Source organism: Canis lupus, chromosome 23 (assembly GCF_048164855.1).
Source record: "Canis lupus baileyi chromosome 23, mCanLup2.hap1, whole genome shotgun sequence".
Classification (NCBI taxonomy): Eukaryota; Metazoa; Chordata; class Mammalia; order Carnivora; family Canidae; genus Canis; species Canis lupus.
The window spans coordinates 34,742,658-34,767,887 of NC_132860.1; the positions used below are offsets into that span (position 1 = coordinate 34,742,658).

Below are 25,230 nucleotides of genomic sequence, written 5' to 3' on the forward strand. Positions count from 1 at the left end.
ATGGTGGTGGCAGCTAGAGGATCCACAGAGGCAATGAAACATGTGCAGATAATGACAATGCTTGCACATGTAGAATGGAGTTACAATTGCAGCCAGCAACCCAAGAGGAAAAGGTGAGGAAAGTCTGAGAAATTTGGAGGTAGAAAAATTATTTCCTATATCCTTTCCCACATAGGAAGAGGTAAAGTGTGAAACACTGACTATTTAGGATTTGGCCTTGCCAAAGGACACTTATTATGGATTCTATATAGAATTGGAAGTCTATGGAAGCTCTTTGGCCTCACGTACTGCCAGGCAAGGAGGCATGGCACAGAATTGTACTATCATCATTTGACAATTTTCTGGCCTTACCTTCTGCTCTGGCATTCAGTTGTTTGGTGTTCTAACAAGTGATGATCTTTCTCTCCATGTTGACTTGATCTGTTTTACACCATACTGTCTTCATGTTAAATGGGACAAAATAAGTGGTCAGTCACCCTACCAAAAAAAAAAAAGGACTGCAAAGGAATGCAACTTTCTGAAATTTATCAATTCAATTCTGATGTGGTATTTATTCATTGATTCTTTTCAACAGGAAATCAGTTAATAAATGTTACTACTAGGCCATTAATAGTTATGAAAGGTTGTCATGATTTTTTTTTTTGAGTGTGGGATAGAAAACAACTATGGGATAGAAATTTGGTATGTAAATTTATTGAAAATATATTTCTTAAAAATATCCAGAAAGCAGTAAAAATTACTTTCCTCTAAATGAAGTATGTTCTCATTGCTGATATGAAAGCCTAGTGCACTAAAACAAACACTTGAATACTTCCAATTCTCAGTTTCCTTACTGGTATACAAAGAGAAGGAGAGAAAGACACAGAGACAGACAGGAAGGAAGGAAGAAAGAAAGAAAAAGAGAGAAAGAAAAAAGATGGAAAGAAGAGAGCGAGGTAAGGAAAGAAGGAGAGAAGAAAAAAAGAAAGAAAGAAAGAAAGAAAGAAAGAAAGAAAGAAAGAAAGAAAGAAGAAAGAAAGAAAGAAAGAAAGAAAGAAAGAAAGAAAGAAAGAAAAGAAAGAAAGAAGAAAGAAAGAAAGAAAGAAAGAAAGAAAGAAAGAAAGAAAGAAAGAAAGAAAGAAAAAAGAAAGAAAGAAAGAAGAAAGAAAGAAAGAAAGAAAGAAAGAAAGAAAGAAAGAAAGGAAAGAAAGAAAGAAAGGAAAGAAAGAAAGAAAACAAAAAAGAAGAGAGAAGGAAGGAAAAGAGGGGAGGAAAGGAGAGAAGAAAGAAAGACAGGAAGAAAGAAAAAAGAAAAAAATTCCTAATATATATAACAATACTTTATAGAGCCAGAACTGTGAAGTATTTTATACTTTGATCAGAGAATAAATTAGCAATGTGACTAAAAGAGCACATGCTTTCCTGGCCTTAATTTGAATAATCTAAAATATGCTCCTTTGCCCTCTATTTATAATACAAATAATAAAATACTACTAGAAATGTTGCTTTGAATCCAATCAGAAACATGCTTTGTTGCTTAATTTTTTTTTTACACCAAAAGAATCAGTGAAACAGTAACAAATCTGAGAAATCCCTATAAAATATTCTCCAGTACAATCTCCTGATGGATGTTTCTAAGAGTCCCAGAACAGGGCTAAAATCAATGAATTAAATATTTGCAAAGGATTAAGTTCTACAAATCATGTCCCTTTCAGAACAGCCTTCCTGCCAGACGCTGGTGTCATGGACTGGTGCATGTATTTACTGTTTTTTGACTCACAGTGAGTCTCCTTACACAGAATCAAAGCCATAAAGTGCTTCAGAAAAAGTCTACATTCCATGTCAACTCCTGTTTGAGTACATTCAATGAACTGCTGTTCTGGATACTTTTATATGTATTACCTAATAAAATCTTCATGACACACGTGTGTGGAACTAGCTCATTCATTCATTCTTTCAGTTTTCTGTAATAGTTGGTTAAGCACTACCCTGGGCCCTATGCAAGCTAGTGGATCCAGAGATCACAGTTCTCTTAACTCTTGGGAAATCATACTCTTGACAGGGAGGCAGACGAATAAAAATAGCATCTCAAAGCAGAAAGATAAGACTATAGGAAAGGGAAGCCCACAATTCTGTAAAAGCAAACAGGAGTAACACTCTCCTTAGGTTCAGAAGGACTAAGGGCTGCCAAGGAAGGCTTGCTGAGCTGAGTGATGAGAGATAAGAAATGGTTATTAGGGAGATGGAACAAGAGTATTTGGGAAAGAGGCAGTGGTACAATTACTAAAGTCAAAGAGCCCAAGAATATTTTTTATACTCACTTGAAAGTGAATAATACTACAAACAGTATTTATGTGGAGATAGGTTAATTAACAGCTAATAAATTATATTTTTATACACTATGCCAAAGTATGGGATATTAATTGAAATAGATAATTTTTGCTGTAACTAATCATGAGTTGAGGCTGTTCTTATATAAATATCTCACTTTTACATCTACTCAATTTCTGAGTAGAAAGTGTATTTTTCAACATTCTCCTGATAATGTGCTATCATCCATACTATGTTATTAGTGCTCTCTAGAGAAATAGAACTTATAGGAAATTATATTTGTATATATATATATATATATATTATATAATTGGAGAACCAGGAAAGTTGGTAGTGTCCGAAAGCCTGAGAAACAAGTAGACAATGGTGTGTGTAACTCCCAGTCTGAGGCCAAAGTCCTAAGAACCAGGAGGCCACTAGTCTGAAAGCCTAAAAGCTCTAGTATCCAAGGGAAGGAAAAGATGAATGGCCCAGGTCAACAACAGAGGGGGAATTTGCCCTTCGTTTGCCTTGTTGTTCTAGTTAGACCATCAACAGATTGAGATTGGATGGTGCCTGCCCACAGTGTTGAAGGCAGATCTCTTGACTGTCTATTGAGTCAAATGCTCAGCCTCTTCCAGAAACACCCTCAAAGACAAAACCAGAAATGTTTTACCAGCTACGTAGCCATGTGTTAGATGAGTCAAGTTGACATGAAATTTATGATGACAACTATCTTATTCCTTTCTGCATTCTACAACATCTCTCTCTCAGGGGATATAGTACATATAGCCAAGAGCAAGAACTGTGTGTAAGATTCTCAAAAGAAATTGAAACAGATATGATTTTAAGGGTAAAAAAACCCTAAATTTTTGTTCAAATACATCATTTAAAGGCAGAAATTTTATGTTGCCTTCCCAAATACCTCCTTTACTTTTCTGAGTTCTCTTTTACAGAGAACATATTTTTCCTAGTCTTCCTGATCCAGCAATGTCTATCTATACTTAGAATAGCATTAGAGAGTCACTACATTTATCAACACATGTACACACACACACCACACACACACACACACACTTTGTCTAGTTTTTCAACTCTGCATGGCATAAAACATGAAATCTGTGCTTTGGACTACATAGCTATAGGTGATGTGGCCCTGACATTTTCTCCAAATTCGGTCAGACTCACTCCTCACTTCCTTCTAGGTGTCCAATTTCTATCTACTCCAGGGCTTTATTTTTCTTTCTTTACATTTCTTTCTTTCTTTACCTTTCTTTCTTTCTTTCTTTCTTTCTTTCTTTCTTTCTTTCTTTCTTTCTTTCTTTCTTTCTTTCTTTTTCTTTCTTTTTCTTCTTTCTTTCTTTCTTTCTTTCTTTCTTTCTTTCTTTCTTTCTTTCTTCTCTTTCTTTCTTTTTTTCTTCTTTCTTTCTTCTTTTTTTTTAATTGGAGTTCAATTTGCTAACATATAGCATAACACCCAGTGCTCATCCCATCAAGTGCAACCCCAGGGCTTTAAATCATGTTTTCTGTTTTTTTTTGTTTTTGTTTTTTTAATCTCATAACTGAGCTGATCCTCTAGGTGTCAGCCCACATCCTGGGAGAGGCCTTGCTAATGTCTCCACTCTTCTTTTTTTTTAAAGATTTTTTTTTTTTTTTTTTTTTTTAGAGATTGAGAGAGCATGAGTGGGGAGAGGAGCAGAGGGAGAGAATCTTCAAGCAAACTCCCCACTGAGTGCAGAGTCCAACACAAAGCTCAGTCTCATAACCCATGAGATCATGACCTGAACTGAACCCAAATGTTGAATGCTTAATCGATTGAGCCACCCAGGCACCCTTCATTGCCCCACTCTTAATTACAGTTTTTTCTTATTCTATTTCAAATAATACTCTTTCTTTTTCAGAACTTTATATAGTATTTACTTCTTAGTGGCTTATTATTTTAAATGTATGTGTATCTTGTAAGCTTATTGAGGGCAGAAAGAACAATTTTTAGGTTCACTACTCAGGATAAGCTACATAATTTGTGATTCCCAGGGCAAAATGAAAATCTGGGTCCAAGAGATCATTGCCCATGTTCTCTTTTTGGAGTTTTATGGTTTCAGGTCTCACATTTGGATCCTTAGTCCATGTTTAATTTTTGTGTATGATGTAAGAAGGCATTCTACTTTCATCTTTTTTGCATGTAGCTGTCCAGTTTTCCCAACATCAATTGTTGAAGAGACTGTCTTTTCTCCATCGTGTATTCTTGCCTCCTTTGTTAAAGATTGACTGTGTAAGTGAGGCATTATTTCTGGCCTCTCTATTCTATTCTATTGACCTACGTGTCTGGTTTTTTCACTACTGTACTGTTTTGGTTACTATAGCTTTGTTGAATAGCTTGTAGATGGATCTGGGATTGTGATACCTTCAGCTTTATTTTTTTTCCTTAAGATTACTTTAGCTATTCAGGGCTTTTGTGGTTCAATATAACTTATAGGATTATTTGCTCTAGTTCTGTGAAAAAATTTTTTGATATTTTGATAAAAATTGTATTTAATCTTTAGATTACTTTGGGTACTATGGATAGTTTAGCAATATAAATTCTTCCAATAAGCATGTTATATCTTTTCACTTGTTTGTGTCATCCTCAATATCTTTCATAACTGTTTTGTGGTTTTCAGAGTACAAGTCTTTCACCCTCTTCATTAAGTTTATTTTTATGTAAGTTACTCTTTTTGTTAAATTCACAAATGGTATTGTTTTCTTAATTTCTCTTTCTGCTACCTTGTTATTAATTTATAGAAATGCAACATATTTATGTATATGAATTTTGTATCCTGAAACATTACTGAATTCATTTATTAGTTCAACAGTTTTCAGGTGGAGTCTTTAGGGTTTTCAACATATAGTATCATGTCACCTGCAAATAGTGAAAGTTTCACTTCTTCCCTACCCATTTGGATGCCTCATATTTCTTTTTCTTGTCTGATTGCTACAGCTAGGACTCCCTCAGGCAAGGGAAATAAAAGCAAAAGTAAACTATTGAGACTACACCAAAATAAAGTTTTTGCAAGTGAAGGAAACCATCAACAGTCAAAAAAAGCAACTTATTGAATGGAAGAATATATTTGCAAATGATATACCTGATTAGGGGTTAATATCCAAAATATGTAAAGAACTCTTACAACTCAACACCAAAAAAAACAAATAATCCAATTAAAAAATGGGAAGGCCTGAATAGACATTTTTCCAAAGAAGACAAACATATGGCCAACAGACACAAGAAAAGATGCTCAATTTCACTAAACATCAGGGAAATGCAAATACAAACCACAATAAAATATCACCTGACACCAGTCAGAATGGCTAGTACCAGAGAGACAAGAAATTAACAGTGCTGGTGAATATGTAAAGAAAAGAGAACTTGGTAAGAATGTAAATTGGTATAACCCCTATGGAAAACAGTATAGAGGCTCTTCCAAAAATTAAAAATAGAAATACCAAATGATCCAGTAATTCCACTATTGGACATTCACCCACAGAAAACAAGAACACGAATTTGAAAAGATATAGGCACCCTCATGTTAACTGCATCTTTATTTTCAATAGCCAAGATATGGTAGTAACACAAGTATCCACTGATAAATGGAATACAACTCAGCCATAAAAATGAAATCTTCCCATTTACAACAGCATGGATGGCTATAGAAGCTATTGTGCTTACTAATATAATTCAGATGAAAAAAGACAAATACCTTATGATTTCACTTATATGTGGAATTTAAAAATGAAACAAACAGATTATACAAAGAACAAACCAGTAGTTTCCAGAGGGGAGGAGAGTTGCGGGGGGCTGCAAAATAGGTGAAGAGGATTAACAGGTACAAACTTCCAGTTATAAAATAAATATGTCATGGCGATGAAAAGTATAGTATAGGAAATATAGATAAAAGATTGTAATACTGTTGTATGGTAGCAGATGTTAACTGTACTATGGTGAGCACTACATAATGTATGTAATTGTCAAATCACTACACTATACATCTGAAACTAATATAATGTATGTTGACTATACTTTAATTAAGAAAAAAGAATTTAAAAAGAACCATGGGTCCATTATTCAAATGTTATTAAGGATTTCAAGATGAGAACAACAGAGCATTGAACCAAGCATGGCAGACTTCTAAGAGCAGGACCCTGAGTTCTGGCACAGTTCACACACATATGAAGCCAGCCCAGTTGTCACTTTATATCCAGTGTATACAATAATACCTGAGAAAGAAGTACTCAATAAACACTTATTTAATATAGTGAATAAATTACTAATAGATGAAAAACAAAAACACATATTTATACAAGTATGTGAATAACTTATAATCCTCCCAAGGAACATGTTCTGAAAAGAATGGAGAGAGAACAAAAAGCACAGTGAACCAATGGGAAAAGAAGATAAAATTGAAGAAGCCAGATGCATAAAAATTCACGTTCAATATTTTGCTTGAGGTCATTTCTCTTCTATTAAAAAAAAATAGAAAAAGTCTCAAAAATTATATATAAATTTGACTCTTTAGGAAGAAAAAAATATAAGATTTTTGAAAAATAAAGTATTCTAGGCAAAGCATGCCTTCATATACTTTATTTCATTTTAACCTCAAAAACTGTGTGAGAGAGATTTTTTTCCTTCCTTACCTATATATTTAAGAAACCTGTAGTTAAGAGAGGTAAGATAATTGACCTAATTTCCCAAAGTGAGTTATTTTGAGAGCTGGTAATAATTTTTGTATCTAGGACAATACTGCCTTTCTTGTGCCTCAGTGAACCCTATACCATGGAGGGCCTTTCTTGAAATTTTCTAGATCCTATTTTGGTATTGGGCAGGGCTAATAATAGAACACTCTGAGCCTAGGATAGATATGGTCTCAGATTTCTCTCTTTGGGATACTCTGACCTTTAATGCCCATCTTTGAGCAATGGTCACCAGCTCTGAGGAGTCAAAATTTATAAAGTCAACATAATGCCCAAGTCTTTTGATTCAGCAATCCCTTTTCTTGAGATGTAACCAAAGGAAATTCAACACCAGAACATAAAACCATTGTAATGTTTTCTATAAATGTAAGGAAAAATATTTTCTATACATTTTCACATTTTCTATAAATGTAAGGGGAAATATTTTATCAAATTTGTTGTCTACCATGCTTGTGCAGGGTTTTTAATATGAATTGACTGATTTAGTGAGAAATTCAGGTGAATGAAAATTACAAAAAGGAAATCAATACATTATAATACAATAAACACTGAAAGAAGAATACTTCCAAAGTGTGGTATAAAGACATCCTACTTTAGAATCAGCTACTTATTAAATATGCCCTATCCAATGGCCTACCCTTGGCCCTTGACCTTTATTGAGTCCCCTGTGTTGTCATAGATTCTCTATCATCAGTCTATTCTGACTGCAGTGTTGCCTCTGGTCTAGAGCAACCAATGAAGAAATGGTGGCTAGGACTCCTTTACTCTGTGCATTCCTTGGCCAGAATGGTCACTTTACATCCTTTGCAGGCTCCAGAGCACACATCTATCAGTACTCTGGAAGTGGCTCCACCTATCTTCTCTGCAAGGCCAATTGGTGCTTCCAATCAATCTTCTCTATTGCTTCTCATTTGCCCTGTGAGGAGTATTCTCTCAGATTGCTCTTATGTTTTGTCAAATGTTTCATTAGGACCACTTTTCCTAATCTCTCATAGGAGTCTTGCCTATCTTTCCCACAGGTGTCAGTGTGTGGTAGGCAGGAATGTGGTCAGTATTAAAAAAGAAAGACCATATTCCATATAGGAATCCAGTAAAGGCAGAGTTCAAAAGGAGACACAATTGCAAGGTTTTTTCCTATCTTTAAACTGGGCAGCCACATGCAGAACAATGAAAATGCAGCACTTTATCACACCATACAAAAAAATAAATAAATTGAAAATGGATGAAAGACCTAAATGTGAGACAGGAATCCATAAAATCCTAGAGGAGAACACAGGCAGCAATTTCTTTGACCTTGGCCACAGCAACTTCTTGCTAGACACATCTCTAGAGCTAAGGGAAACAAAAGCAAAAATGAACTATTAGGACTTCATCACAATAAAAAACTTTGTACAGCAAAGGAAACAATCAATGAAACTAAAAGGCAACCTACAGAATGAGAGAAGATATTCCCAAATGACATATCAGATAAAGAGCTAGTATCCAAAATCTATAAATAACTTAATCTCATCCCCCCAAAATAAAAATCCAGTAAAAAACATGGGCGGAAGACATAAATGGACATTTCTTCAAAGAAGACATACACATGGCTAACAGGCACACGAAAAAATGCTCAACATCACTTGGCATCAGGAAAATACAAATCAAAACCACAATGAGATAACACCTCACATGGCTACAATTAACAACTCAGAAACAACAGATGTTGGCAAAGGTGTGGAGAAAAACAAATGGCACATGCATCCCAATATTTATAGCAGCAATGTCTACAATAGCCAAAATATGGAAAGAGTGCAGATGTTCATCAATAGAGGAATTGATAAAGAAGATATGACATATATATATATATATATATATACACACACACACATATATATACAATGGAATATTACTTAGCCATCAAAAAGAATGAAACTGCCACTTTCAATGATGTGGATGGAACTAGAGTATTATGCTAAGAAAAATAAGTCAGAGAAAAACAAATACCATATGATTTCACTCATGTGGAATTTAAGAAATAAAACTGATGAACATTGGGAAAGGGAAAGAAAAATAAAAAAAGATAAAAACAGAAAGGGAGGCAAACCATATGACATTATTAACCATAGGGAAAAAAATGAGGGTTGCCGGAGGGGAGGTGAATGGGGGGATGAGGCAATTGGGTGATGGCTTCAAGGACTGCACCAGATGTAATGAGCACTGGGTGTTATATGCAACTGATGAATCACTAAATTCTATCCCTGAAACCGATAATGCACTATATGTTAACTAAATTGAATTTAAATAAAAAAATTAAAATTTAAAAAAATTATATGTATACCATGATCAGAAAACTAATTATTTGTCACATGTACTGCATACTCTGGTTAAGACTTGCCCTTGTGGTCATTATCAATAAAGCTCAGTAGTAACTTTTGAGAGAGTAATTGGATGTCAGTATTCATAGGCATCATTATTTACATTACTGCAAATAATGAATGTGTTGGTTGATGTGATGCAACCAGCATTAAATATGTGAAATTAAGGAATGGAATAGCCAAGTAGGTCTATGTTATTTTAAGTAAAAGAGCCATGGCATTGTGAGTAATGACAGGATTGCTACATTTTTCTTATTGTAGGAGCTATAAAATTAGCCAGGGATATCATATTTGATAATAAAGAACAGAAAGAGATCATTTGTAGACCTAGACAGGAAAAGATGGTGCCTGGACACTATAGAAATCTTCAAATGAATTGACTGGACAACAAACAAGTATGAGTAGTTCTTCTCTATATAGTTACTATATACTCTTCATTGGTAAATCACTGTATCTCATGTACCCAAGGATTTTGTATTTATTTTTAATTTTTTATTTAAATTCATATTCAGAGTCCAACAGTGAAAAGTTGAAAAGTTTCAGAGCTCCGTCCTTGACACTTCTACTTTTTCAAAAGATGATATTGAGAAATGACTTACAGAATTAAAACCCTTGCTTGCCTTCAGAAGTAAAAGGTAGAAACATAGAAAGAGTGGCTTAACTTCACTTGTCTTTCCAAAATAGAAAAAGAAAAGCACAAATTAATATCTACCTTTAAAGAACTGGAAATCTAGCATTTAATTTGCATCTCCATCTTCCTCATCCCCAACATTTGCTCAAACACCAATTCCAGATTGTTAGATTCCACTCACCAGTGAGTCTCAACTCCTCTCTTTTCTCTCTTTAGTAACATCCAAGGTCAGGCTGCCAGTCCTCACTTGGTGCACCTGGTGACTAACACAGCCTAGTAAATCATCTTCTACTTTACTATCATTCTTCACAGATCCTGTCTCCATAAAACAATGAAAATTATTGCTCCCAAATGTGAATCTGCATATGTTGACATCTTGCTTAAAATATCTTTGCCTCGGGCAGCCCGGGTGGCGCAGCGGTTTAGTGCCTGCCTTTGGTCCAGGGCGATCCTGGAGACGCAGGATCGAGTCCCACATCGGGCTCCCTGCATGGAGCCTGCTTCTCCCTCCGCCTGTGTCTCTGCCTCTCTCTCTCTCTCTCTCTCTCTCTGTCTCTCTCTGTATGTGTCTCTTAAAAGAAAAAAAAAATCTTTGCCTCTTGTCCTTCAAGTGAAGTCCCAACCCTTCACCATGGCCTTTCTTGATCAGACTTACCATTTCATCCAGCATTCTCTCTTACTATTCACTCAAGTAACCTCAACCAAATAGAAATGCTTCCATTTTTAAAAAAAATTTAAATGTAATTAGCCAGCATATGGTAGATCATTAGTTTCAGATGTAGAGTTCAATAATTCATCAGTTGCATATAACACCCAGTGCTCATCACATCAAATGCCCTCCTTAATGCCCATCACCGAGTTACCCCATCCTCCCACCCACCTCCCCATTGACAACCCTCAGTTTGTTTCCTATAGTTAAGAGTTTCTTATAGTTTTTCTCCCTCTCTGATGGCTTTCATTCTTCCAGACAGAGCAGACCATTTCTTCTCTTAAATTTTGTGGAAGTTGTTCTTTGGACCAACTGCACCCTCACACTCTGCCTAGACAATTTTCTCCCTGTTCTTCAGGCATCAGCTCACCCTTTACTTCATGTAAGACTTTGCTCAGGACTAACGAGATGCATGCCATGCTTGTAATAGTATCCTTTTCACACTTTATAACTACTACTTTAGTACCAATATTCTTCATTAGATTAAAAATGTTATGAAAGAAGAAACCATTCTGTCTTATTTGTCTAGTCTAGTACCCAACATTTTGAGTGTTAAATAAATATCCATTAGATGAACACATGAAGGAACAAGTAGTAGAATTCTTACTTGATATCCTAATTATAGCCTTGTGGGTGTTGTGAGCAATGTTCAATTTGAAATCTATTGTAACTTGCTCATTTATTTTAATTGATTTTAATTCCAGAATTAAACTACCCAAAGCAAAACAAACAAACCAAAAAAAGTCTACAGTTTATTAAGTCAAGGAGAAACAAAAGACACTGACATTCTGTACTCTTTGTCTATTTCTTTTTTTACTTATTTTTTTTGATTAAGTAAACATTTCAAGGTCCAACACCCCTATTACAGATAACTGTCTGTGTCAAAGTAAAATTGGAGAATGTAAGGAGGCCAATTATACGGAGATGATGCTGCTGACCAGCCAGTGGGATAAATCTGAAAGGAGTTTGATATAAGCTATATGAGAAACCAGAAACTGAAAAACTGACTTAAAATGATTCAAAGTAAACAGAATGCAAAGCTTTTTGCTTTAGGAATTCTTCCCCTTTGGATGTTGCCTAAAATAATTATTCAACAGTGTAGTAAAGAAGAAGATTTCCTACTCACTGTAATATTATCTATAAATGTAAGGGAAGTATTTTATCGATTTCACTGTCCACTGTCCAATTTCACTGTTGGACTCTGAATATGAGTTGACTTTATGGAATAAGACATTCAAATGAATAGGGATCATGGAATAAAATCCATGTTATAATAAACACTAAAATAATAGTGCTTTCTAAAGTTTCCTGTGCAGACCTTTATATCAAAAGCATCTGCTTGTTAAATATACAGACTAATGGGCCTCAATTCAGAACTACTGAAAAAGAAATTGTGGAGATGAAGGGTCCAGAAATTATTTTTTCTTAGTATACACAATATTTTTCTTAATGTGTAATTTTTGTAGAGAAATACTTGAAACTATTTTAGAATAACATGAAAAAATACCACAGAAATTTTATTAACTAAAATAAAAACCCTTGGTTCTGGTCTTCACAGACTCATGAATTAATCATCCTTATCTCTTTTGAGTCTGACCTGGAGTAAATTTACACTAAAATATTCTGAAATTTGGAACTAAAATACATGGATTTTAAACAAGACTGAATCTCTTATGGTTAAATGTGATCTTAAAGTGTTTACTTAATCTCTGAGCCCCAAGCAATGCAAGTACAAAATAAATGATATAAGTTCACCTCATCTGTCAGAAGACGATATACAAGAAATGTATAGCTAGTAATAATAGAATGGAAGAACCATAGAATGGAAGAACCAATGTAAGTCAGTTGGACTTGTGCTTAGTACTAGGTTTGTTATTTAATAGCTATGTCAACTTGGACAAATAGTTCAACATTTTTCATTCTCTGTATCGAATAGGTCCAATAACAGTTCACTGGTAAACCTATCTGAGTAACTGTACGAGAAGATTTGAGTAAAGGTGTTTGGTAAATGTAAGTTATCAACTCTCTAAAAATAAAAGTAATTTCTTTATTTTAAGCCAGGCATACATAAGATTCAAGACAGAAAACTAGGGGCACATGGGTAGCTCAGCAGGTTACCTGATTGCCTTTGGTCCAGTCATGATCCCTGAGGTCTGGGAATCAGCTCCACACTGGGCTCAGTGGTTAGGGGGCAGTCTGCCTCTCCCTCTCCTTCTTCATGCTATCTCTCTCTCAAATTAAATAAATAAATAAATAAATAAATAAATAAATAGATAAATAAATAAATAAATCTTTAAAAAAGAGAACAGAAAACTAGAAACTTACACTATTCAGTTTACACTAAGGATGCAATACTTTTCGATTATATTACATTGGGCATTCATTCTAATGCTCTATCTTCCAAATTTTAAAATCTTTAAGTGATCTCTATTTTTTCTCTGATACTTGTTTTCAAATTATTTTATATACATCTTTGCCCTTTGTAAAGCCTGTATCATGCCTTTCTTTACAAAAAGTATGCCATTAAAAAAAAAAAAAACCTTTCACAGATTTTTTTTAAATGATAAATTGCTTTAAACTACTTTACATAGAGAATAGCTGTATTCTAATTTGAAAATTATATGATAAACAGGAAGAATTCAATACCTGGAGCCATACACTCCAAAAAATAATTGTGAATCTCCATTGATCTAAATCAAAATGGTAGATAATATGGATAAAATACCACCTGTTGCACTTGTCTCCCTTTAAGTTCTTGGTTTGTATACTGCTCAGGTGAAGCCTACATAAAATCTAAATCACACAAATAGTAAAAGGTTCATTACAAAACTCTTCAGTTATGCCCATAATTCTTAAATGAACCATATAATGAAAGGCCTTACCTTCTCAAGGTGGTCCATGAGAACCCACCAAAAACAGAAAGACCACCTTATATTTAGAAGGCACTCTGAAATATTCCCTAGAAATTCAGAATGCCCAGAGAGGAAACAAAATTTGCCTAAGATCCAACAAATATGTTTACTAATACATAGTTTTGTCTCTGTGTGTTCTAATCTTTCAATGAATTCATTTAATAGAACTTTATTCAGTGTCCACATATGTATCATGGAGCAAGACAGAGTCCCTATTATAGAACTTACATTCTAGTGGACTAATTAGTATGCATTGATAAGTGCTTTAAAGAAGATACATAGAGTATCATCATAGGGAGTAAATGGGATAGGAGGGGTAATATCTCAGGAAAAAACCTCTTGAAAAAAGGTGTGTTTGAGCTAAAGTTCAAACTTTGAGAAGGAACTGCATATGTAAGGATCTCTTTTCTAGAGAAAAGACCATCCCAGGCTTCAGTGAACTCAAGTGTAAGGGGTCTAAGGCAGGGACACAATGGAGACTAATGTGAACAAGAAGGGGTGCCAGATGGCATCAGAAAATTATCACCGCTTAAAATAAAATAGGGACATACCCCCAAAACATTGTGGGTTTGGTTCCAGACTACCACAATAAAGTAAATATAACAATGCTAGTCAAACGATTTTTTTTGGTTTCTCAGTACATATAAAAGTTACATTTACACTATACTGTAGTCTATTAAGTGTGAAGTAGCATTATAACTAAAGGTTGTATAAATCTTAATTAATAAAAAATTTATTGCCAAAAAAGTTAACCATCAGCAGCTCTCAGTGAATCATAATCTTTTTGATGGTGAGGGGTCTTGACTCAATGCTGATGGCTGCTCACTGATAAGGATCATGGTTGATGAAGGTTAGGATGGCTGTGGTAACTTCTTTTTAAGAAGGAAACTAAAGTTTGCTGCATTTATTGACACTTCCTTTCAAGAATGAGTTCTCTGTAGCATGCTATGCTATTTGATAGCATTTCATCCATGGTAGAACTTCTTTCAAAATTGCAGTCATTCCTCTCAAACCCTGCCGTTGTTTTATCAACTAAGTTTAGATAATATAAATCATTTGCATCATTTCAACAGTATTCATAGTACATTCAACAGGAGCAGTTTCCATCTCAAGAAACAAATTTTTTTGCTCATCCATAAGATGAAACTCCTCATCTCTTTAAGTTTTATAATGAGATTACAGAAATTCAGTCACATCTTCAGGGCCCACTTTTAATTGTAGTTCCCTTGCTATTTCTACCATATCTGTAGTTTTTTCCTCTACTGAAGTCTTGAACCCCCAAAGTTATACATGAGGATTGAATCTATTTATTACAAATTCACATTCATGTTGATATTTTGAGCTTTTCCCATGAATCACAAACGTCCTTACTGGTGTCTAGAGTGGTGAACCCTTTGTAGAAGGTTTTCTATTGACTTTGCCTAGACCTATCAGAAGAATGACTATCTATGGCAGCTATAGCCTTCAAATTGTAATTCCCAAGTGATAAAATTTGAAAGTCAAAATTACTTCCTGATCCACAGGCAGCAGAATGGGTGTTGTGTTAGCACCCATGAAAACATCTATCTCATTGTGTATCTCAAACAGAGCTCTTGGGTGATGAGGTGTATTGTCAATGAACAGTAATATTTTGAAATTTTTTTTTTCTGATTAGTAGGTTTCAACTGTGGGCTTAAAGTATATAGGAAACCACATTGTAAGTGGATGTGCTATCAACCAAGTTTTGTTGTTCCACTTATAGAGCACAGGTAGAGTAGATTTAGCATAATTCTTAAGTGCCCTAGGATTTCTGGAATGGTAAAAATCCACTGGCTTCAACTTAAAACCATCAGGGGCATTAGCCCTTAACAAGAGAGTCAGCCTATGCTTTGAAGCTGTGAAGCCAGTCACTGACTTCTCTTCTCTAGCTATGAAAGTCCTAGATGGCATCTTCTTCCAAAATAAGACTGTTTCATCAACATTGAAAATCTTTTGTTGGGTGTAGCAACCTTCATTACTTAAGCTAGCTAGATCTTCTGAATAACTTTCTGAAGCTTCTATGTCAATACTTACTGCTTCACCTTGCACTTTGATGTTACAGAGATGTTTTTTCTCCTTAAACCTCATGAACCAATCTACACTGGTTTCAAACTTTTCTTCTGCAGTTTCCTTGCCTTTCTCAGCCTTCATGGAATTTAAGAAAGTTGGGGCCTTGGTCTGGATTAAATTTAGGTTTAAGGAAATATTGCGGCTAGTTTGATCTGCTATCCAAACCACTCAAACATTTTCTGTATCAAGAATAAGGCTGTTTCATTTTCTCATCATTAATGTATTCACTGGAGTAGTGCTTTTAATGTTGTCCAAGAACCTTTCCTTTGAAAACCACAATCTACTTGTTTGGTACAAGATGCCTTGCTTTTAGTCTCTTTTGTCTTTTGCTTGCTTTCCTTACTTAATCATTTTTACTTTTTGATTTAAAGTGAGAAATGTAACCACAAAAGACCACCAATAGCCAGAGCAATCTTGAAAAAGAAAAGCAAAGCTGGAGGGATCACAACTTCAGACTTCAATCTATATCACAAAGTTGTAGTCATCAAGACAGTATGATGCTGGCACAAAAACTGGCACATAGATCAATGGAACAGGATAGAAAACCCAGAAATAGATCCACAACTCTAAGGTCAATTGATCTTTGACAAAGCAGGAAAGAATATCCAACAGTCTCTTCAACAAATGGTGTTGGGGAAACTGGACAGCAGCATGCAAAAGAAATAAATTGGACCACTCTATTACACCAAATACAAAAATAAATTCAAAATGGATGAATGACCTAAATGTGGGACAGGAATCTACCAAAACCCTCTAAAAGAGTACAAGCAGTAACCTCTTTGACATTGGCCATAGCAATTTCTTACTAGATATGTCTCCTAAGGCAAGGAAAATAAAAGGAAAAGTAAGCTACTGGGACTTCATCAAGACAAAAAGCTTATGCACAGCAAAGGAAACAATCGACAAAACCAAAATGCAACCTTCAGAATGAGAGAAGATATTTGCAAATGACACACCTGTTAAAGTGTGAGTATCCAAAATCTATAAAGAACTTACCAAACTCAATACCCCCAAAAAACGAATAATCCAGTTAGGAATGGGCAGAAGATATGAACAGATTTTTTTTTTCAAAGAAGACATATGGATGCCTAACAGACACAAGAAAAGATATTCATTAAAACATCACCCATAATCAGGGAAATACAAATCAAAACTATAATGAGATATTACCTCACACTTGTCAGAATGGCTAAAATTAGCAACACAGGAAACAACAGGTGTTGGCAAGGATGCAGAGAAAGGGGAGCCCTCTTATACTGTTGGTGGGAATACAAACTGGTGCAGCGACCCTGGAAAATAGTATAGGGGTTCCTCAAAAAGTTAAAAATAGAAATACTCTATGATTCAGCAATTGCACTACTAGGTATTTACCCAAAAGATACAAAAGTACTGATTCAAAGGGGCACATGCACCTCAATGTTTATAGCAGCATTATCAATAATAGCCAAATTATGGAAAGAGCCCAATGGTTCATTGATTGATGAATGGATGTGTATGTACACACACACACACACACACACACACACACGCAGAGGAATATTATTCAGCCATAAAAAAGAACAGAATCTTCTGTATCTCTCTCAAGTAAATAAATAAATCTTTAAAAAGAGGGGGGCACCTGGGTGGAACACTTGGTTAAGCATTCAACTCTTAGTTTCAAGTCAGGTCATGATCTCAGAGTCATGGGATTAAGCTCTGCATCAGGCTCATTGCCCAGCTTGTAGTCTGCTTAAGATTCTCTCTCCCTCTGCTCCTCCCCCACAGGGAATCTGCTTCTCCCTCCTGTCTGTGTCTCTGCCCTTTTCTCTGTATCTCTCATGAATAAGTAAATAAATTTAAAAAAAAGAAAGAAAGAAGAGAAAGGCAAATACCATATAATTTCACTTATGTGGAATTTAAGAAATATAGCATATGGACATGAGGAAAAAGAGAGAGGCAAACCATTAAAAAGACTTTTAACTATAGAGAACAAACAGGTTTGCTCAAGGGGAGGTAGTCCAGGGGGATGAGTTCAATGGGTGATGGAAATTAAAAAGAGCACTTGAGATGAGCACTGGGTGTTGTATATAAGTGATGAATCACCAAAGCCTACATCTGAAACTAATATTACTCTGCATGTTAACTAACTAGAATTTAAATAAAAACTTGGAAGAAAAATAAAGCGAGACATATATATGACTCTTTCTTTCACTGAAACATTTAGATGCCATTGTAGGGTTATTAATTGGTCTAATTTCAACATTTTTATGTCTCAGGGAATAGGGAGCCTTGAACAGAGGGGAGAAATAAGGGATAATGGCCAATTGGCAGAGCGGCCTGAAGTTTATCAATTTGTTTGATAAATTTAGTTTATCAATTAAGTTCACTGTCCTATTTGGGCATGGTTCATGCTCCCCCAAACAATTACAATAGTAACATCAAAGATCACTGGCCACAAAACTCCATAACAAATATAATAATGAAAAGTTTTGAGATTTTACAAGAATTACCAAGGTGTGACACGGAGATCCTAAATGAACAAATGGTGTGGGAGAAATGTGCCAATAGCTTGCTTGATGCAGAGTGGCCACAAACCTTCAATTTGTGAAAAAACATAATATTGGTAAAGAGCAATAGAGTAAAGAAAAATAAAACAAGGTTATAAAAAAACTATCAGTTGTTATTGGTGGCAATGCAAAACCATACAACACATTGGAAGACGATTTGGTAGTTTCTTACAAAATAAAATATAACCTTGCTATGCAATTCAGCAATCACCCTACTTGACATTTACTCAAAAGAATTGAAAACATGTCTATACAAAAACCTGCCCATGCATGTTTACGGCAGCCTTTTTCATAATTGTCAAAACCTGGAAGCAATCAAGATGTTCCTCAGTGGGTGAATGGATAAATTAACTATGGTAGTAGAAGGAATATTATTCAGTGCTAAAAAGAAATGAGCCAGCAACCCATGAAAAGATATAGAAGAAATTTAAATGCATATTACAAAGTGAAAAAAGTCAAACTATGGGATTTAGGTGATCATGATGTGTCAGTGTGAGTTGATCTACTATAACAATGTCCATTCTGGTGGGAGATGTTGATAATCAGGGAGGTTGTGTTTGTTGTGGGGCAGGAAAAAGAGTGATATCAGTGTATATAAAAGAACTTACTGTAGTTTTTTCTCAATTTTGGGAGGGAGGCTAAAACTATTCTAAAAATAGTCTATTGGAAGTTTAAAAATTATCAAACACTCTGTTTGATAAGCCTTACCTTATCACCTTCTCTTGGAGTGATGTGACTGGGCTAAATAACACAGCTAGGAGGACATACATCCGAAATCAGAGCTAAAGTCCTATGACTTTTGAAACACTTTTCTTACTACACACAAAAAAAAATTCATGTCAAAAAAATTAATATATTTCCTTTCCTATCCTGAGAAAAATCCCTATTTCCTATGGAACTATTCAAAATACAATTAGTAATATATTATTAACTTAACAGTCTGTTGTTACAGAAACATGAGAGATCTGGGAGATTGTTAATTTTTTTAAGTGGACAAAGAGACTATGGAGAAGACATAAAACTCCATCTATTTTCTCATAATCAAAAAAGGGTTTACATTTCCTATGCTGCTTTGTAGTTAAGTGGGACCATGTGACCAAATACCAGCCAATGAAATGTAGGAGGAAGTGACATATATTACTGACTATGGTCCTTAAAACCTGTTTGTGACTCTCCAGTTCACTAGATAATGTTATATATAATCAACATTTAATTCAGTGGAAGACTCTGAATCCCTAGGTAGATTAACAAACTCATTACAGAGAAGGTACCTGGGACTATAACTCACCATAAGGAAAGCCACTCACCAAACTCCTCATTAGGCTACTATATGAATGAGTTTTAAACCTAATGGGTTAAAGCATGGAGATTTGAGGTTAGTCTAAATACAAGAACCTTGTATTTAACTAGTCTAACTACAAGATTTGTAAGGTAATCATATGTGTTGCTGACTTCAAATTCAAAGATATTGATATTGATCCTCTGCTGGATGGTAAACCATCCATTTTATTTTGTACTTTAATCCTTAAAATATCTAAAGTGGCAAAGAAACTTCTTTACATGGATCATGGCTCCTTGCTTACAACTGTGCTTTCACATAAATAATACATAAAATTGAATAAAATGTAATTTTATATCCAATTAAATATCCAAGAAATTTGCCCAAGTCAATGGCCCTACAAGGCTATACATGTGTAAAATAAGAACAGAGACCTGGTATTTAGTTTCTACATGCCTTGACTTTGGATGAATTAGAAACTTCACTGGGTGAAGTTGGACAAAAATGTCTATAAAGATACTATTAGCTCTAAAACAAATATGATACAAATCCAAGGATTCTTTCTTCTGCTCTGAAAACCTTCATCTCCTTAAGTTTGTCAATACTTCTAAAAATATTTTGCATTCAAATTGTAAAGCACTATAAGTACCTATTATTTCCATCCTGTATATGAGCCAAATCATTTTGCCTCTTCAGGTCACGGTTAATTCTTTATCATGGTATATGCGGAAGGATCTGACTTTCTCAACCAGCTTCTCCTGAGATTTATTACAGGAGGTATTTTTAAGAATAAATCCCTTAACATCTGTCTAAAATTAGTACATATGATCATTAGCAGTCATTATATCTAATCAGCATCTAATCCTCATTAAAATAATACATTAATTAGCTGAAAAGGGAGTAAAAACCCAATAATGTTAAATGTTCATTTTCTCTGAATAAGCTTTCAGCAGCAGAAAGTTTACAGCCTTTTGAAACACGGCTCTAAAAGAATGTGGCCTGTCAATTTTAATCCTGCCCTGAGCTTTCCATTAGTAACCTTTACCTTCCACAATAAATGGGTACACTGAGTCCCAAGGAAACCATAATTACACAGTATCTACCCAGCTATTAATGTGTAGAATTAAATAGCATTAAACTGTCTGTCCTAGGCCAAGCAAATTAATATTTTATAAACAATAAAATTTAATTATTTCAGCCCTTAACAGCAGTATTTATGCCTTATAGTGAAAGAAGGAAAAGAAAACAAACAAACAAAAAAGAAAACAAAAGAAAAAAAAGAAAAAGGGGGGGTAGAGGGAAGAGGGAAAGAGGAGGGAAGAAAGGAAAGAGAAAGGAAGGAAGAGAGAATGAATGAAGGTCAGAATCAAACACACTGACACTGTTATGAACACAGATTAACATACAATCTCCTAAACATGCTAGGTGTTAGGTTTTTTTAATCAATTATAAAGCCTCTTAAAACTTTAAAATTACATTGGCTGACCATTGGCTTTGAATGATGGTACAGAGTCATTATAAACACAAAATATTGGAATCATACTACTGCATGTTAAGCATCTTCTCCATGTGAGATACTATAGAAATACTATATTCAACAATCCTATGAGGTGACATTAGGATTGGAATCTAAGATCCAATTAATACCCTCTAAATTAAGTCCAGATGTAGAAAAGACTCCATTATTGCTGTCCTGTGGGTATAGTTCCTCTTCCAGAGACCTTGAGCTAAAAAACGACAGGTTACATGCTAAAAAACATGATCAGCTCAATGGAACAGAATAGAAAACCCAGAAATAAACCCACTACTATATGGCCAATTAATCTTTGACAAAGCAGGAAAGAATATTCAATGGAAAAAAGTCTTTTCAACAAATGGTGTTGGGAAAACTGTACAACAACATGCAAAAGAAACTGGCCCATTTTCTTATACCACACACAAAAATAAACTCAAAATGGATGAAACCATAAAAATACCTGCAACCATAAAAATCCTAGAGGAGAAAGGCAGTAATTTTTTTGGCATCAGCCATAGCAACTATTTTCTAGATATGTCTCTTAAGGCAAGTGAACCAAAAGCAAAAATAAACTATTGGGACAACATCAAAATAAGAAGCTCCTGAACATACTCTCCTTTACCATAAAAAATGTCCCATGATTGCTACTTCATAGCTTTCTCACCTACTTCATTCATTCACAAATAGAAAATTGAGAGTTCAAAAACCTTGCAATTTGAACTATCATGGTATTTTTTACTCTGAGCAAATACAACACTCAAACTATTTGTGGGTTTTCTATCAGGTTATATTCTACTTAATTAAACAAAAGCCAAGCCTATAATATTTTGTGAGACAAACCTCTCTCTCTAGATTTACTCATAGTTATTTGGGGATTAGGCTTCTGAGACTATGCTCTTAGAATCTTTATAAGCCCTTTGATTTCACTGAGATAATATCCTAAGTATCATCTTAAAAAATTCAGTCTTACAGATGCCCTTGATTTGATCTTTACCCTGAGAATATTTCATATGCAAAAGGATGTGAAAACTGCAGAAAAAATATAACAGAAACTAGAGAAGCCATTTTTCTGTTAGATTTAAGCATAAAATAAGCTGAGATATCCTGATTACTGAATGAAAAAAACAATGAATCTGGAACTGAGAAATTCTCTAAGAGAGAGGATTAATTATTCAGATTATACAAGATATGCAAAGTTACCTTATGTGATCAACGAGAACAATTTTTATATATCATTAAGGATAAGCAGACCTTGACTTGAGTTATAGAATTTGTAGAAATGACTAAGTTAGTTTGTCATTTATAAAAAATTACTTGGCAGAGTAATAAGTACTTTCCATTAGAAGGACTCCTTTAAAGGCAATAGACTAAGAGAATGTTATACTTTGTGATTTGAGAACATAGAGAAGACAATCCTATACCTACCTCCTCTGCATACACTCTCTAATACATGTTTCCTCTTTCTGATTAAATATTTAATTGTTTTATCAAGGATCTAAGTAATCTGGTTAAATTTAAGTAACAAAGCATAAAATATAATGCAAAACATAATACTGGGATGAGTGGTGGTCTAGCAAAGAGGGGAACCACATTTTTTTTTTCACAAAATGAGGTTTGATCCTTGAGTCTCAAGTTATGGCCTGTGTACCAGAAGCATCAGTATCACCTTGATGCTTGTCAAAAAGATAGAAAATCAGGCTTAAACTTTGACCTACTGAATCAGATCTTGCATTTTAACATGCTAGGTGATTAATGCATGTTAAAATTTGAGGGGATCCCTTGGTGGCTCAGCGGTTTAGCGCCTGCCTTCGGCCTGGGGCCTGATCCTGGAGTCCTGGGATCGAGTCCCACATCAGGTGTTCCCTGCATGGAGCCTGCTTCTCTCTCTGCCTGTGTCTCTACCTCTCTCTCTCTCTCTCTCTCTGTGTCTCTCATGAATAAATAAATAAAATCTTTAAAAAAATTGAGAGACACTGTCCTGGACATTGAAACTGATGACACAAGGTAACTAATACGTAATACCTGCTGCAAAGGAATTCAATGTTCTAAGATAATATACAGGTAAATCAATGATTAATTTACTCTGATTGTGGAAGGATAAATATTAGTTCTTCTCTTGAACCCAGATGGAAGTAAGGTGAGAGAAAGAGGGAAAGTATTGAAATGTCATTCATGCTGTCACAGTACTTATTAGCTAGTGGCAGACACAGTGATAAAGAGAAAGGCCATAGACACAAATATATGGGTAAGAGACAAACAGCTGCAGAACCATCTGGATATTTCCATTAATAAGTGAAGAGGTAGGTTTGGCTTTTGAGAGCATATTTATGAATAAAAAATCTTAACAAACCAATGACAAGAATTTACTGAGCACCTTCAACTGACCCTAAAATGTATGAGAAAAAAATATTCACTTTTTAAAATCTATTGAGTTTTACTATTGTGTCATATGCAGTAACTGCTGACAGATAAGGCACATGGGTGGAGATAGAATACTAAGAATCCTGAAACTAAAAGATGACATTCCAGAGTTTACTTCACAAAAGAAGAAGTGTATAACATGGCCAGAAAAAGATAGAATGTACTCTCACAGAGACTCTACTCACCAATAGTTTAAAAGTATCGGCTCTTCCTAGAGAAGAAAAGGGGGGCTCATTTCAGAACCTACCATGTATCTTATATTTTGTTTTATGATACATGCATAATGAGTTATATCCATTTCTTCATTTGGTGGAGGAGGAGCATAAAAATACTCCTAGTATGTCCACTGATTATCTTCATAAAACCCTAATTTGGGAATTTTTCCAAGTTTGATTTATAAGGATATACTGAATGAGCCCTTCCTTAGTATTAGAGGTAATAGTCTGTTATACGGAGAGAAGATCGGTTATATAGTCCCTCTGAAAAATAGGAATTTAACCAGAACTGTCTCATGTTATTCCAGAACTGTCCGAATTGTCTGGAGAGTCTTCTTTCTATTGTGTCTGAATGTGATAGTACATAGTAGTACATAGTAGTGATGTTGGGACAGGAGCAGGCGTGTTGGAAATCAAGAAAATTGCAGATGAGTACTTTACATTCATCACTGAGTGCAAAGACCCCAAGGCATGTACCATCTCCGGGGAGCCAGCAAAGAGGTTCTCTCGGAAGTGGAATGTAACCTCCAGGATGCCATGTAGGTGTGCCACAATGTCCTCTTGGACCCCCAGCTGGTTCCAGGAGGTGGGGCCTCTGAAATGGCTGTGGCCCATGCCTTGACAGAAAAATCCAAGGCCATGACTGGTGTGGAACAGTGGCCATACAGGGCTGTTGCCCAGGCCTTTGAGGTCATCCCTCGCACCCTAATCCAGAACTGTGGGGCCAGCACCATTCGTCTGCTTACCTCCCTTCGGGCCAAGCACACTCAGGAGAACTGTGAGACATGGGGTGTAAACGGTGAGACAGGTACCTTGGTAGACATGAAAGAACTGGGCATCTGGGAACCACTGGCTGTAAAGCTGCAGACATACAAGACAGCAGTAGAGACGGCAGTTCTCCTGCTGCGGATTGATGACATTGTCTCAGGCCACAAAAAGAAGGGTGACGACCAGAGCCGGCAAGGCGGGACTCCTGACGCTGGCCAGGAGTGAGTGGAGGGCAAGGTGACCTCAACGCACAGAGCCGGCAGAGGCTTCCTCTTCCCTGAGCCAGACTGCCAGGGACACTGTGGACGTCTCTGTTTGGAAGGGATCAGGTTGAGGGGCAGCCCTGGCCTCTTCCTGGCATAGCTCAGTTTGCAAAAGGCGCTGACATATAATTCTTCTCTATTGTAAGCTTTCCATTTAATGTAGTTTGCTTCCATTGATTAAATCTAAGTCATTTGAAAAAAAAAAAAAAATTCTGCCTGAGCGCCTGCGGGTCTCCTTGGATCCACCGGCCCAGGAGTTGAAAGCCTGGGGGCTCCCTGGAACCAAGTTCCCTGGTGCTGAGGCCTCATCTCTGGGTGAAGTCGGTCAGCTAGCTACACAGCCTGACCCTGCTGGGGGGAGGGGGGGGCATTTCATGGGCATTATAATCACAGTTACAAAACAATTGTTTATCATTTACAAAAATTATGTTCATCATGATTCTTAGGTCATGTTTGCCATGTTATATATGTCTCTTCCTGAAACTTCTTGCTTTTCATGTTCCTATATCTC

At 35.5% G+C, this 25,230-nt stretch overlaps 1 pseudogene; it reads left to right on the plus strand.

Annotated features, from left to right (window-relative positions):
• LOC140615335 (T-complex protein 1 subunit gamma pseudogene) lies at positions 1-24,929 on the plus strand (annotated as a pseudogene).
• Positions 24,930-25,230: the final 301 nt, after the last annotated feature.